This window comes from Lactuca virosa, chromosome 4 (assembly GCF_052849685.1).
Source record: "Lactuca virosa cultivar CGN04683 chromosome 4, Lactuca_virosa_CGN04683_v6, whole genome shotgun sequence".
Taxonomy (NCBI): Eukaryota; Viridiplantae; Streptophyta; class Magnoliopsida; order Asterales; family Asteraceae; genus Lactuca; species Lactuca virosa.
The window spans coordinates 266,674,316-266,681,022 of NC_136429.1; positions in this window are offsets into that span (position 1 = coordinate 266,674,316).

Consider the following 6,707-nt stretch of genomic DNA (forward strand, 5'->3'; position numbering starts at 1 on the left):
GGGTGGAACAAGAGGAAAAGCGGGACTTCGCAAGAATCCTCAAAGAGACAACAACTAGTTATAATCAATGCTGCCACGGTAACTCCTATTGTCCTTGCTAATCCCTTACCAGCTAAGCCTTATGTCGGTAATCTTCCGAAGTGCAACAAATGCACCTTCCACCACAACGGACCTTGTCGGGAAATGCAGTGCACTAACTGCAACAGAAGGGGGCATACTGCCTGTTTCTGCAAGACTCCAGCAAGGCCGACCGCTCAAGTTCCTAACGCCGGTGTGGGCCAAGCTTGCTACGGTTGTGGCGAAGTAGGCCACTACAAGAGGAACTGCCCTAAGGCAGGGATAGCTGGCAGAGTAGGAAGAGTTCTGGCCATAGGCCACGAGGAAGCCGTAGCTGATCCTACAATAGTTACTGGTACGTTTCTCCTCGATAACTCATATGCTTGCATACTTTTCGACAGTGGAGCGGAGAAAAGTTTTGTAAACTAGAAATTTGCACACCTGCTTAAACAAAAACCACGTACACTAGATAAATCATTCACTGTAGAAATGGCAAACGGGAAAACGGAAAGTACTAACTTCATATACGTAGGTTGTAGTCTAACTTTAGATGGCCATACTTTCAAGATAGACCTCATGCCAGTCCCAATTAAAAGTTTCGACGTCATTATCGGCATGGATTAGTTGAGTCTTCATCGCGCCGACATCTTGTGCTTTGAAAAAGCAGTTCGTCTTAACCTTCCTAACAGCGAAACCCTAGTTATCTACAGCGACAAACCTAGTACTAACCTTCGCATCATTTTGTGTATCCAAGCTCAGAAGTGCTTGCGAAAGGAATATCATGCATTCCTCGCACACATCGTCGATACGAGTCAAGAAGTGAAAGATATTCAGAACATCCCAGAAGTACGCGATTTCTCGACATCTTTCCGGAAGAACTTCCACGATTACCACCACAACGCCAAGTCGAGTTCAGAATCGACTTAGTGCCAGGGGCTACTCCAGTAGCCAAATCTCCATATCGTCTGGCACCAGCGGAGATGCAGGAACTTTCCAGTCAGCTTAACGAACTTCTCTAGAAGGGATTCATTAGGCCAAGCTTCTCACCATGGGGAGCATCGGTCTTGTTCGTCAAGAAGAAAGACGGATCGTTTCGTATGTGCATCGACTACAGGGAACTCAACAAGCTTACCATTAAAAATCGTTATCCCTTACCCCGCATTGACGATTTATTTGATCAACTTCAAGGATCCAACTACTTCTCGAAGATAGATCTACGATCCGGGTACCACCAACTACGAGTGTTAGATGAGGATGTTCCCAAGACAGCCTTCCGAACTCGTTATGGGCACTATGAATTCGTATTGATGCCATTCGGATTAACTAACGCGCCCGCAGTATTCATGGATTTAATGAATAGGGTGTGTCGTCCTTACTTGGATCAGTTCGTCATTCTCTTCATCGATGACATACTCATCTACTCTCGTAGTAAGGAGGAACATAGTCAACATCTTCGTCAAGTCTTTGAAACATTACGATCGGAGAAGCTCTATGCGAAGTTCTCCAAGTACGAATTTTGGATTCGAAGAGTCGAATTCTTGGGCCACGTAGTTAGTGAAGAGGGAATTCACGTGGACCCTTCCAAAATCAAGGCCATTGAGAACTGGTCAGCACCGAAGACACCTACAGAAATTCGTCAATTTCTAGGTCTCGTTGGCTACTATCGCAGGTTCATTTAGAACTTCTCCCGCATTGCAAAACCTCTTACAACACTGAGCCAGAAGGGCGTGGCCTTTGACTGGGAAGAGAAGCAAGAGAGAGTGTTCCAAACGCTCAAGCGAGCCTTGTGCACCGCACCAATACTGTCCCTCCCCAAAGGGATAGAAGACTTCGTTGTCTATTGCGATGCTTCAAATCAAGGGCTCGGTTGTGTTCTGATGCAACGAGCTAAGGTCATCGCCTATGCCTCGAGACAGCTGAAGACACACGAGGTTAACTACACCACCCACGATCTTGAACTAGGAGCAGTTGTGTTTGCTCTGAAGATCTGGACACACTACCTGTATGGTACAAAAAGTACTATCTTTACAGACCACAAAAGCCTACAACATATATTCGACTAGAAGGAGCTCAACATGAGACAACGACGGTGGGTTGAGCTACTCAGTGATTACGAATGTGAAATTCGTTATCATCCGGGTAAAGCCAACGTAGTAGCTGACACCCTAAGTCGGAAAGAATACTCTGGTCGTAGAGTCAAATCATTGACTATGACTATCCATTCACACTTGTCCACGCAAATTAAGGAGGCTCAGCTCGACGCTTTGAAACCTGAAAATGTGGCGAGTGAAACCCTAAGAGGGATGGATAAGAATTTGGACGTCAAGGGTGGAGGAGCCTTATACCTCATGGATCGGATCTGGACACCGAAACACGGTGGCTTCAGAGACTTGGTCATGACCGAGGCACACAACACTCGTTATTCCGTCCACCCAGGTTCAGATAAGATATATCTGGATCTTAAAAAGCTATACTGGTGGCCTAACATGAAAGCAGAGATTGCTACCTTCGTAATTAAATGCCTTACTTACGCCAAGGTCAAGGTCGAATACCAGAAACCCTCTGGTCTTCTACAACAGTCGGAGGTACCTGAATGGAAGTGGGAGCGGATCACTATGGACTTCATAACCAAGTTGCCCAAGACAATGGGTGGACTTGATACCATATGGGTCATCGTCGACAGATTGACCAAGTCTGCACACTTCCTGCCTATCAAAGAAACAGACAAAATGGAGAAACTTACAAGAACCTACATTCGGGAGATTGTACGACTGCACGGTGTTCCCATATCCATTATCTCGGACAGAGATAGTAGATTCACTTCGAGGTTTTGGCAGTCGCTACAAAGTTCCCTAGGAACTAGGCTGGACATGAGTACAGCCTACCATCCACAGACCGACGGACAAAGTGAGAGAACTATCCAAACCTTGGAAGATATGTTGCGAGCCTGTGTGATCGACTTTGGGAAAGCATGGGATACTCATTTACCCCTTGTCGAATTTTCCTACAACAACAGTTATCACACGAGCATAAAGGCTGCTCCATTCGAAGCCCTCTATGGCCGAAAGTGCAGATCCCCTCTGTGCTGGGCTGAGGTAGGAGATACCCAGTTAGCTAAAGGACGAGTTCCTGAAAGCACTCTCACAGGTCCGGAGATCATTCGGGAAACGACAGAGAAGATCGTTCAGATTCGTGAACGATTGAAAGCCTCTAGAGACCGACAGAAAAGCTACGTTGATAAGCGAAGGAAACCGTTGGAATTCCAGGTGGGCGATCGTGTTCTATTGAAGGTCTCACCCTGGAAGGGCTTGATACGCTTCGGAAAGCGTGGAAAGCTAAATCCAAGGTACATAGGGCCTTTCGAGATTCTCGCAAGAATCAGCCCTGTAGCTTACAAACTTAACTTACCACGCGAACTCAGTAACGTACATTCTACTTTCCACGTCTCGAACTTGAAAAAGTGTCTGTCCGACGAGACTCTTGTAATCCCACTCGACGAGATCGAGATCAAGGAGAGCCTCAACTTCGTGGAGGAACCAGTAGATATCATGGACCGGGAGGTCAAGCAAAAGAAACAAAGTCGTATCCCGATAGTGAAGGTTCGTTGGAACGCCAAGCGAGGACCTGAATTCACTTGGGAACGAGAGGATCAGATGAAACTGAAATATCCTCGTCTTTTTACTTAGTTATTTGTAACTACTTATTTGCTTAAACTCTAATTTCGGGACGAAATTACTTCTAACGGGGGGATGATGTGACAACCCGAAATTTCTATTATGTACAACCATTCACTTCAATAGAAGTCAGAACTGTTTCTGCTAATTTTCAAGCTTTTTGGAATAAGTTTGAGTGTTTTAAGACTAGTACTTCAGGAGATAACAGGAGAGAGGATGCCCTAGGGTTTATTGTGCAACAATATGTCCGAAAACTCCAAGAGTTTGGAGTTTACGGCCTAAACAAATGTGTTTACGGCCGTAAACCCTAAAAGGGGGTATAAATATGACACTTAGTCATTATTTACCACTTTTCACATTTTCAAGATCCAAAACCCATTTCTCTCTCAAGTATCATCCGACTTTTCTTCAAGATCTTCAACTTTGTTAGTGTTTCTAGCCCTAAAAAGTTGATATCTTACCTAATCTAGTGATCTTACATGATTCCAACCGTGAAATCATTCCAAAAGTGTAGATCTTCAAGTTTCACCAAGAACACCAAGAACACACACTAGTGTTCTTGGACTTTTAGCACCTTTTCAAGCTTCTACCTAGTAAGTACTCTTACCCTAGTGTATTATAAGACTTGTTACACTTCTAATCATCAAGAGAACACCCACGAAACACAAGATCAAAGGTGTTTACGATCCAAGATGTTCTTGGACCGTAAACCCTAACAAAGGGGCCAAAGTGGCCCTAGTCCCTTACCAAGCCTTGGAAACTAGCCCAGACCCCTTCCTTGATGTGCTTAGTACTTGAAAACATCAAAAGACCATAAACCATTTGGGTTTATGGCCGTAAACCCAAGGAGAAGTGGTCCAAGGACCGTAAACTCCCTAAAGGAGTGAAATGGTGCCCTAATCTCTTCCTAAGGCTTAAACATGAAGTAGGAATGCTTCTTATGATCTTTATGGCTTCAAAACACAAAATGGTCAAAGTACCATGAGTTTACGGCCATAAACTCATGGGTTTACGACCGTAAACTCAATAAGAGTGGTCACAAAACCGTAAACTCCAAAGGAGTTTACCCTTGAACCCTAAACTCAATTACAAGGTCCTACCACCCTTAGATGCAATCCTTAGGACTTATAGCACTTAAATCAAGTGTTTTACATGTCTTAGGATGTCTTAAATTTGGTTAATTAGTTGTTTTATGACTAATTGGATACATATATGTGTTATTATATGTTAAATAGGATCATTGTCTGTGTACAAGTCTTCACTTGACACCTAGCATCCTATACATTCCGTTCATCCAAACCACTCACTACAGGTGAGTTCATACCCCTTTAATCAATCTTTTAAATGATTTTAAATGCTTTCATGGGGGCGATACAAGTAGAAAACAGGAAGTTATAGAATCAATCACATGTGATTTATAACTGTGTTTTCAAACAACTGATTTCACATACTTCAAAATGTGATAAATACAATGCTTTTCAGTTATTTTTACTTTGTTATCAACAAATTACTTTTGAATTATTTTATAAACTGACATCAAGTCATTGTTATTTATTGTTCAAAACTCTTAAATGTTTTACAAAACCTCTTTCAATTTACTGTTAAAAACCATATATATACACTTATGTTTCATGTATATATGTATTGATATGAGAGCTTTCATTCTTTCTTCAGTTCCAACACTCTTGAGTAGCAAGGGTGTATAAACCTACTTGGACATTCAATTTACATTCCAGTAAACTATTATAGGTATAGTTTAGGGGATACAAATTACTATTCCTATTACAGGGAATTACACAAGAGTCAGTTCATTCATGAGTCTATACTACTATATGAAGAGATACTATTACATGTTATCCAGAGAGAAATACTATATCTATAAAGAGAGATACTATATATATACTATACGGGACTGACCATCCTACACCTGGCTGCTAGCTACAGCGGGACCTGTTCATCGACGGATGTTCTCGGTTGTACTGTTCGGCGAGTTTCCACGTCGTGATTATCCTAAGGCAAAAGGATACGATTTCAATGATTATATAATTTTCCCTATTACTTTTATTTTGTGACACATTCACATAAACGATGAGGTAGACTATATTTTTATAATAATAGTTGTACAGGGAAAAATCTTCATTGATACAGAAATACAAACCTTCAAAGCATTCGGGTCTTGGTAGAAGACTACTTTTTATACTAGTAGGAAATATGGGATTTTCTAGGGTTTTCACACTTATACTAAATGTTTCATTAAACATTCACAAGTCTTTCATAACAGCTTTTCGAATCAATGACACCATAATACTTATGAATTCACCAGCTTTATGCTGATCTACACTTTCAAAATAACTTGTATTCTCAGGTCACCAGTAGACAGGTACGATGACCAGGGTTTTGAGAAGACGGAGCACAGACAAGACTCGTCTTTTATTTTGATTACATATTTTCGTGTCTTATTACTATGAAAGAACATTCATGTATTAAAACTTTACTTTTAATGCAATGGATGATGTTGTTGCTTGTTTACTACTTTGCACTGTTATGATACTTTACATGACGTCCTCCACCCTTGAACGTTTCCGCCGTTCTTGGTTTTGGGGTGTGACAGTATCTCCAGTAGTCCTCATAGAACTTTTGGAGCTTAGGAATTATGGTGGGAACCATGATGCAAGCAACCTTTTTCGCGTCGTCATCATGTTTCTTGTAAAAGGCTATTTCTTCAGGAGTAGCAGTGGACTCGTCGATCTCAATGAGTTGTTTCTCAAGGACATACTCTTTGCCCTCGTATCGAAGAGCCATATTGATGTTGCACATCCAATCATTATAGTTGGTGCCATCCAATGTCACCTTGGACACAATCGAGAGGAATGAAAAGTTGTGGGAAGAGTGTTGAGAAGCAGAAGCATCACCAAAAGTAGACATCTATAGATAAAAATAAGTTTTTAGTTAGATGATAATAATCCTTAATATTTT